Genomic DNA, 10,068 nt, shown 5'->3' with positions numbered 1-10,068 from the left:
TAAGTTTTGGTACAGGTGACACTTGATCTTTTATTTGGAACTGTCTTATCTTTGAACATTAGAAATTTTCAAGAAACATGACATTTCAGCCTGATTTCATACAACACCCCTAAAGGCACATTGGTTTCCCTTAGCTTTCTGCTTAAGGCTACAAGATTGCATTTCTAGGTGGAAAATATTTTTACATAGAAAGCACTGTAGGATTATTTTTTGAGCGAGGAGTGGTCCCAGGAGAGTAATAAATACATTATTTGCACAGGCAATTCATTTATGACATTGCAGCCCAAGAGTGAGTAAATACCTTTGAAGGACACAAAAGCCTTTCTTGATTTTTTAATTATCATTTTAGGGGCTCTGGTCTGCAGGTAGAAGACTGAACATTTGTCTGTTTGCTTTACTGCAACCACAACGACCTGCATTGTAGAGGTCATACTCTTAAGAGACACTAACTGATATAATGTGTAGGGCCAGAAAACATTAGACATGGCAACAAGAGAAAAAAAATTGTTATATTTACCAGGACACTGATAGAGTTCCTAAATTGGAGCTGCAAAGCATAAACTGAAATTTCGTTCAGAACCTGCACTAGCCTTGTTATTCAGAGTACCAGCAGTACCAGCCAAGGGCAGTAACATGAGGCTGCTTGGCAATTTGCAAAGCCCAAAGTAGTTGAGCCTCTGGAAATTAAATACTACCAGGTGTAAAAAGGTCCAACACTAGGAGGCTTGTGTTGTTACTATTCCCATCCTTTCCTCCACTTTATAAATGGACAGAGCAGTCAACTTAATCAGTGCTACAGTCTGACTACAGAAGTGCCAACCCACTGCTTGAGAGGAATAAAGAAAAAAGATGTCCTCTAAGAGTAGTATTAGTCAAAACTCTGCCTTACTTATAATCTTACTATACTGCAAGCACATTGCTGTGCTGGCTTCCTGTCAGAATTATCCTATGAAATCTTTAGCAGCAAACTACAACCCATCATATTATTCAGAAAGAAATCACAAGAAGTCACAAATTATCTTTCAGAACTGGTTATTGCAAATGAAATAAATCTCTGGTTAACCATAACCATATATTTTTTTGCAACTGGTATAGTTTTTACGGGTTTTTTAGTGCACTAGATATTGCTTGATTGTGTAACAGTGCAAAACTATTTTAAGTTAGTGCAGGTGGTGTTTAATGTTTAAGGGGGATTCACAGCTAATAGCCTACAAAACACTAGTCCCCGTGCACCATTGGCCAGGAGATGATTTTTTCTGGAGCCTTTCATAGCATTTCTGGCAGCAAAGTAGCATGGTAAGAACAGAATGCTAGAGATAACCTCCGTTATCTCAGTTGCTACGCTATTGCTTGAGTCAGTTAGCAATTCAAAGGCCAGTATAAATATTTATATTTTATTAACATTGGCCAAGCCCTAAGACAAAGGAAGCGCCTTAAAACAGAGGGCTAGAGAAGCAAATAGTTTGAAACAGAAGGTCCATATTACTGCTTAAGAAAGCCTGTGCACACATAAACTCTTCATTCATTCATTGTCATCATGCAGAGGATTTTGACTTTGTTTTAAAAGCAGAAGTGAAATGTTAGTCCTCCAAACATTATTCAGTAATTTCATCCATCAAGAACAGTGTTACAAGTTTTCTATGTGTCTTATATCAGAAGCACTTTAACCCGTATTGTGTGAGCTCAACAGGACAGGTTTCACACTGTAGTTTAATGACCAGAAGATAAGAGAACAAAACCCTCAGAACTCCGGCTCTGAGGCTGCAGTAAAAGAACAAGATAATGGAAAAGAACAACTACCCAAAAACCTTCAAAAATATTACAGTCTTCAGATTGATTGTTCTCAAAGCACGAAAGAACCTTTGTTAGAGCTTCATTTAGTATATAATGGTATGGAAAAGTATTATTTGGAAGATCTGCCACTACTTTCAAAAGGTAGAGCTTGTTTGTGCCTGATAAACAGAGTGCAGTGTTTGTTGTCCAGAGATTTAAAAATGCAACTGTTTGTATTCCCAATTGAGGGTGCGGATATTTAACTTTGGGGCCATTTACCTGGATTAACCAAACTGACAAACAAACAGGTGACCTAGAAACCTGGAACCCGCTTTCTCTACACTCTGTGGTGCCCACTCAGGTTGGCTAACTGTACAATATGCAGCAAAAGGCACACACCCTAAAAGTAAAGGTCCAAACATGTCTGAGGAAATATAATTATCCTCATGATCTCAAGCAAATTTGAGGAATTACCATTTCACTTGCAAGTGTCAAAATGCAAATTCCAATAAAATAATTTCAGTTCTGCCTTTGCACAGCATGGCAGAAAAGGGTGACTGCTCACTGTTATTTTACCAAAATACTTACTTTTTTTCTCCTCTCCTCTCCTCTCCTCTCCTCTCCTCTCCTCTCCTCTCCTCTCCTCTCCTCTCCTCTCCTCTCCTCTCCTCTCCTCTCCTCTCTCCTCTCTCCTCTCTCCTCTCCTCTCCTCTTTCCTACATTTTTTTAATAACAGCACCGAATGCTTTTCACAGTTGTACTCTTTATTTGATTTTTCAAACATCAATCCTTTAAATAATGGCCAACCTATAGATTTTTATTACTTTAGCAAACTGCTGCTCTCCTTAGATGGAGGACGGAAAGCAAGAGAGAAACACCATCTGGTTGTTCTCAAGAAAAATGACTCAGAATAAATGTGATGAGAAGACCAAGGCATATCCTGACCTGTTTTCCATATCAGAGGTTCCTAATTCAGTGTCTTTTCCTCCTCTCTCTCGTAGATATTTTCAAGTTCTTCTGATCCGCTTCCTTGTACTGTTCATAGCTTGGCAATAGACAGAATAGAAAAGAGCATTCTAGATACCTGCAGCAAATTTTCCTCCACTTAAGTCAAATCATCTTTACTGTGATCACGATTTTGTCCACCATGTTGTTACAGAAAGAAGATCAAACAAGGTACAGAACACATAAGATACCATTTTCAACTGTTTTGCCATTCATACAAATCTTGCCTGTGGACATTTGACAGAATATTATATTTTTTCTGTATTAGATTAGCATCCTTCAGTTGAGTGGAAAAAAGACAAACACGGCTCTTCAAAAAATATTTGCATAAGAGATATAACAGATATTTCATTCCAATTAATATTTTCAAGAATGAGCCCTGTAAGCAGAAATTTTTAGATCCAATATCATGCATACTATCAGCATAGAATACAGAAAAGTTTCCAGTTTTCTCTATGTAAACCAAATATATACATGAAGTTACAAGCAGTCAGTTTTAGCTTTGTTATATTACATCCATTCAACACTCAGCTAACCTAAACTTTGAACTTTAAATGTCATATTTCTTCTGCAACCATGCTAAAGGCAAGATTGAAAGGCACGTAAAAAAATTATACTTAAAGATTTCCATGGCTCAAGGAGTGCTATTATTTTTACTGTTATTATTTTAAAAATATTTCCATATGTTTCAGAAAATGAGGCAGAACAAATATTTGTACAGTGCAAGAAAGGAGGTACATCCCAACATATGCCTAGTCAATATATTTCATACCACTGTAATTAAACTACACTGTTCAGAACTGGGGTGGGATGACTGTGAGTCCTGGAGTGTAAACCCAGCAGTTTGTGCTGTCCATGTGTTTTCCCAAGGTACTGAGTTCTGCTTAGCAGGGTAAGTGTGAACCCATGCTAGACAGAAATACAGAGCCTATCCCCACTTGCAGGACTAGGAGGACCAGGGAAAAGACAAGGTTTTGAATTAAAAACTTCATTACGAGAAGCAATTCCACCAGATCAATTTTCTTGTGCTTCAGGTCAGTTCTGTAGTTCCTGCTTTTCAGAACAATTAACTCCAAATCCTAATGATGAGTTAACATTATTCTAAAATAAATCAAAGCTGCTGGTATGTAACTTAAAGATGTTACAGATAGACTAGAAACAAACTGGAAGCACAGTAAGAGCTGGAAATTCCTGAAGTTTATGTAGAAAGGAAGTGAAAATTTCAAAGCTGATTTCTTTATAAACTATTGGTAAGAGCTGATGGTGTTGTTTGATTTGCAGTGAATGTGTTTAACTGTGCCAAGAAGTGAGATATTATCCAGAAAACCGCTGGAAAAAGAGAAAGCATCCCTCATTGATTGGAAAACACGCATCAGTAATTTCTGGCTTCCACTCAGTTATTCGATCACTTACTGTGGTCATCAAAGTCTGAAATATCCTTACTACAAGTGCTTGGATTGCAGGTGCCTGGCTTTTGGCTGCCTGAAAATGAATGAGAAAAAAAAGCCACGCCACCTTTTGCATATTGTAATTTGGTATAATATACAAATCTCCCGCAACTGCCTGAAATGAGGTTGTAGTGAGGTGGGAGTCGGCCTCTCTGACCAGGCAACCAGCAACAGGACAAAAGGAAATGGCCTCAAGCTGCCCCAGGGGAATTGCTGGTTGGACATCAAGGGGAATTTCTTCATGGAAAGGGCTGTTAAACATTGGAATGGGCTGCCAAGGGAGGTGGCGGAGTTACCATCCCTGTAGGTATTTATGAAACAACTGGATGTGGCGCCCAGTGGCATGGTCTGGTTGACAAGGTGGTGATCAGTCAAAGGTTGGACTTGATCTCAGAGGTCTCCAACCTGATTGATTCTGTGATCTCAGAAAGACTTGCTAACTGTGCACTTTATTATCAGTCAATCTTGCAGTCATGGACTCTCACTCCTTCAGCTCCTCACCTACCTTTCAATCAGTATTTATTGATCTGTTCTCCTTACCGCCTTGGCAAGCAGCAGGCACTGCCTTACTAAGTCCTTCTTAGACTGTCTAAATCGGGGGAAGGAGTTAGCAAAGATACAGTGCAGTAACTGAAGGAAGGTGAAAAATATACTCAATACAGGTAACACTTGTGAATTTGGCCTTAGTTCAACAAGTATGATAAAAATATGACTAAATTTGACTAAGTTTAAATGCAGCTACTGATACTGCAATGGCCTTACTGTACACATAAGAGTGTGACAGACTTCTAAAAAAAAAATTTGTAGAGATCCATCAAATAGATAGAAGCAGTGCTTTAATCAATTTTGTACCTTGAAGCAGCAAAATCATTTTTAGAAAAGCACTTCTAAACATTTAAGAGCAGAATATTTTCTCTCTTCCTGTGAGTTTACATGTTGTAGTAAAGGATTGCTTTAATAAAAGATTTGGAGTTTTATATATGTAATGACAGTACCTGTATGAACGATTAGAAAAATTATAAAATTTTGTTAATCCGGCCAAGCCATCCAAAAAAAAAAAAAAATCAGAATATCGCTAAAACCTGGAACTTGTTTCCTTAATCTAATAATTTACGCATTGTCTTTGCAGAGATAAAAGTGTTGGTTCTTGATGACGTGTTCGTGTTTATTTCTGTCTGTCAAAGACTGGAGCAGAATCATTCAAATTTTTCTTAGCACACTTTTCACTGCTGGGTCAATTGTAGCAGCAACAGGGTGAGAAAATAAGTTGATGACTGGAAGACCAATGATGTGTTAAAACAAGTTAAGAAGGCATCAAGTGTATTAATGACAAAATTGCAACAGGGTGAGAAAATAAGTTGATGACTGGAAGACCAATGATGTGTTAAAACAAGTTAAGAAGGCATCAAGTGTATTAATGACAAAATTGCTCAAAGGAGAACAAACTGTGATCAAGTATGTGCCCCTTCTAACAGTTTTGTATCAAATGACTTAATTTTTTTTTTAATTGGTAAGAGCTTCAGGATAATAAGAGAAAATGAAAAAAATCATCCAGTATAGCTTATTTTCCTCTTGTGCAAGTTAGACCTATGTTCATTTTGCACCTTTTCCTCTCACTGGCAAGAGTGGATTTTCAATATTAAGAAGGGAATTTTTTTTTTTTCAGATTTTTATACATACTGAATGAAAGCTAATTATGACTCTCCACCCTTTCTCAAATTTTAGGTAGCCTGTGACATGCCACAGAACTGCGTGGATTGAAAATCTAATTATTAGTATTAGGAACTAATTAATCCTCCGTTACAATCTTCTTTCTTCTATCTTTTTGAATCCTCCTCCCTGGAATCAAACCCAAATGTGGCAAGGTCAGCCAGTTCTTCAGAACAGGAAGTAAATTTACACTCTAAAAACGCCTCAAGCTCCGTTTTTTTCCCAGCTCAGTAGAATTACATCCTAAGACAATAATTTCCTATTAAATGCTCCCTAATAGTCAGAAGTAGATGAAGTGCCCTCCTTAGGGTTGGATGTTTCTGGGTGCTCTTTATAATTCTTACAAGTCATTGTTATCTGGAACAAAGAAGGCAGAGAAAAGATGCGTGAAATACATTAAATTTTTGCAATAAATTGTTATTGCAAAAGCCCAAGGAAAAGGTCCCACATGAAAGCTGTGCACACTTTCATAATTCATCCCCATTCCTCCAGAGGTGCTTCCTCCCTGCCAGCTTATCTCACCTTCCTTCCCACTGTTCTCTTGGCTGTTTTGCTACAGCCATCTGAGGAACCTTTTTTTCCTACAAGTTGCAATATGACCACAACTTCCTGTGAAGCTCCTGTGGTCGTTTTTGCTTGGTTCATCTCGTGCTAAAGAACTCAAGGGCTGGTATTGCCAGGGCCCCCAGAATTCCAGTGCCAACTTCATCCCAGCTGCAGAGGTGTTTATGAGTAGTGCAAATAGTTACTAGGAATAATCACTCGGCAGTGGTTGTCCTGTCATTCCCCTTCCTACCTCTAAACCTGCTGCCCATCAGCCTGAAAAAACCCAACTAAACAAAGCAAAACAAAACACAACACTACAACCCCCCACATACACCTGGACCATTGTTCAGAAAAAAATTATCCATGCCAGGCTTAAATGAGAGGACACCTCTTGTCCTGGTTAAACGCTGAAGTGTTTTACAGCCAGGAGAGATATCACATGTGCAAAGCTGAAAATAGTTGCCACACCATGTTTTTGTTTTGTTACCATGACAGCAATTACCAATATTTTGAAGAGAATGACTGCTCACTGACACAACATGAGGACAATGGGAAGGTGTGTTTTCTTCACCAGTCCAGGAAGTCGCATTGTGTGCCCAAATGCAATTATTTCCTATGATGTCTAGGCAAAGTTACTCATCAGAAACAGAACTGCAGTTAAGCTGAGGAAAAATAAATGTGATTCAGAAAGGACCAGTGCAGAGACACAGAAGTTTTAGGATTTTGCCTCTTCAAGTATTTGCTAAAAGAGACAGAAATTTAAGGGAAAAAAAAGTCTCAGTATTTCTTGTATTTAAATCCTCTGTCAGCTAGAACATAGAAACACTTGGCAAATGGGTGAGAACTGCCTGTTTTGGCTGCCTTTTCTTTTATACTTTCGTCAGTGTTAGAATCAAAATCTCTTACTACATGCCACAGCTGGTATAGACCAATTTTATTTTGAAAATGGCATCAAAAGGAAGCTCCACAACAGTTGGTAGGATTCTTTATGTCTTCCTAGCTTAGACCTGTCTCCTCCAGAGAACGATATATGGGAAGACCTCTGAATGGAATAACCTCACCTGTCATCTCTTCCAAGGATTCCTGAGCAAGAAACGCAGCATGTTGCTGGATTTACTGGTCTCTTGTCTTTCTTCTCTGGGTCTCTCCAGCATTGTGAATGGTTATGGGACACAACACAGTTGACACACAACTCCTCAGCTGATAATACAGAGGATACAAATGATTGAAAAAACAGGACTGCAGGCACATTAGAGCTTCAGCAAGGCTGTTACTCATCTACAAAGGCACGATAATCATCAGCAACCTGTTTTTTCCAGTGTTTGTTCAAAAGAAGCAAAAGCAGGGACACAATTAAGACTGTTTTCTTAAACACATTGCCAAAAACCTTTAGCATTAGACCTACAGCTGTGCTGACTGCTCAACCTCTGTTTCAACAAGAATTACAGTGCTGTCCTAAGAGTGCTCCATTGACACCCTACCATTTCCTAGCAACAATCTATGTTTTGTACATAAAAAAGTGAATGAAATACTGCCTATCAGTGTTTTCTTTCTCATTATGCTGTTAAATCTTTCCCCCTCTCCCATGTAAAATGAAAAGTCTTAATTGAACATTTTGCAGAACTTCAGACTGTGCTCTGTAGTGTAATGAATTGCCAAAGAAGCAAACCTAACATAAAACAAGGTATTTTATGTTATCCAAATTGACCCTTCTGAAAATAAGTTAGCCTTAGTTCTTAATTCCACTACAGATTCACCAAGTTTTAACCCTGCAACGATGGACTGAGTGCCCCATAAGCAAATGGAGAGCTGGGCATTCTGCTTTTCACAGGGCTGCTTCTGAGGGGTCTTTCCTTGCAAAAATAGCATCCAGTCATACTTTCTAAGATTTATAGTAATTTCTCATCAGTCTGGAAAAAATCATTCAACTGCGAGGCATTGCCCCGTCTTCCAAACATTTGTTGCTCTCCCACCCCCTGCCCCTTTACTTGCAGCCACCACTTAATTAAAGGATCTTTAAACACATAATTCACATTTACAGTTACACAGACACATTCCCTCCTGCAACACAAACCCAGCTAATCTACATCAACTGAGTTCTGCAACAGTCAAGTGAGGGTTTAAATGCACTAGGAATAAATGCCATCCCTTGGAGATGCGCTAGCTCTCCTTGTGAGGTGGATGGGCTTCTTCTGCCCTCCCCTTATTAGCACACAGATCAGCATTTATAATAAAACATATTCCAAGGACAGTAGAAGGGTAGAAAAAACCAAACCAGAAAGAGCAGCGTGTTTCCATCCATATGGAAGTAATGGTGTGCAGACTCCAAATCCTACTGTGGCCACGTAAATAAACAACAGCAAAGCAACAAACACAAAAATGAGTGGCGTGGTAAGGACCAGCCCTTCACTCTGGAATGTAGGGGTGGAGAAATCAGGTTATTTCTGCTGGTCAGCTGTTCAGGTCTCATCTGCATAAATCTCTCAACGTAGCAATGTATCTGCCAGAACGCAGAAGAACTACATGACTTTAAAAATGTCTTTGAGCTTTTTCTTTTTTTTTAATAAAGAGCAAGGGAGGAACATCAGAAAGATTTTTTACTATTATTTTTTTCCTAATATTTTCAGGTAAATTCTGTCCCTGTATTTGTGAATCTCAAACAGTGGAATAAAGTTGCTCCATGCTGAATCTTTGTTTACAAAGATGTTTGCAATGTGTGCAATACAGTCTCAACGTTCCCTTTGCTGCCACTGAAGATGACTGAGCTAAAACATGAGATTGATGATAGGCATACAAAAGAGAAAAGAATAATCACAGTTATTTAGACCATTTTACATTTTCATTGATATATTTCTACCCTGTGCAAGAACAGATCTAAGATTTCTCTTGCCCTTGCTTACATCCTTAGTGCAATACACTTTTTGATATAGCATTTAATTTTCTCAATTTTTTATAGAAACCCTGGGTTCATTTTACAAAACACCCTGGGAAATTCCCCTCTCTTTCAATGGCACCATCAGAAATATTCCCACTGATGGGAACTCACATAAAGTTTGTTGACATATGGTGCCACCTATAGCCAGGAGATGTTACACATGTCATGTATAACAGATTTTAACGGGGTGCCGTAGACACGGAGTCCTCTTCCAAATGAGCCAAACAGGAAATATCTGCCAGACACACTAGAAAGGAATGGTGTTTATCTTGGATTAAATACATAATGATATATGTCAAATAAACTCACAGAACTAAATCAAGTTTTTCAAATTCTTAGTATTTAAATAGGACCATAGGATTACAGGCCTTTACTGGTTAGATCAAAGCTTTTCTATGTACATGAATTTATCACCTGCATAGACAAGAGCAAATAAGACACAGCTTAGGGAATTTTTTATCCTTCAAATAAGTAAGAAAAGGACTGGCAAATTTCTTCTTAAGGCTTTTTTTGAAATAAACCAGAATCATTTGGAAAATGCAACAGCATACCACTGGTATAAGCATAGGCACATGTCCCAACAAGGAAGAGGAGCAGGAGATTCTCTTTCCGCTTGAGAATCAGTAAAAATGCACTGTGACAAACAAGTGA

At 38.4% G+C, this 10,068-nt stretch overlaps 1 long non-coding RNA gene across 1 annotated transcript; it reads right to left on the bottom strand.

Moving 5' to 3' along the window:
• Nucleotides 1-2,466: 2,466 nt before the first annotated feature.
• Nucleotides 2,467-8,865, bottom strand: LOC121671988. The gene is made up of 3 exons (XR_006018704.1): nucleotides 8,758-8,865; nucleotides 7,544-7,682; nucleotides 2,467-2,818 (listed from the first exon to the last, which is right to left on the bottom strand). It is a non-coding gene; the product is annotated as an uncharacterized LOC121671988 (long non-coding RNA).
• Nucleotides 8,866-10,068: the final 1,203 nt, after the last annotated feature.

The sequence above is a fragment of the Corvus kubaryi genome, unplaced genomic scaffold (assembly GCF_017639235.1).
Source record: "Corvus kubaryi isolate FWS band 111438036 unplaced genomic scaffold, C.kubaryi_AGA036_p1.0 37398, whole genome shotgun sequence".
NCBI lineage: Eukaryota > Metazoa > Chordata > Aves > Passeriformes > Corvidae > Corvus > Corvus kubaryi.
The sequence above is the reverse complement of the archived record's forward strand: the minus strand, read 5'-3'. Positions and strand labels throughout refer to the sequence as shown.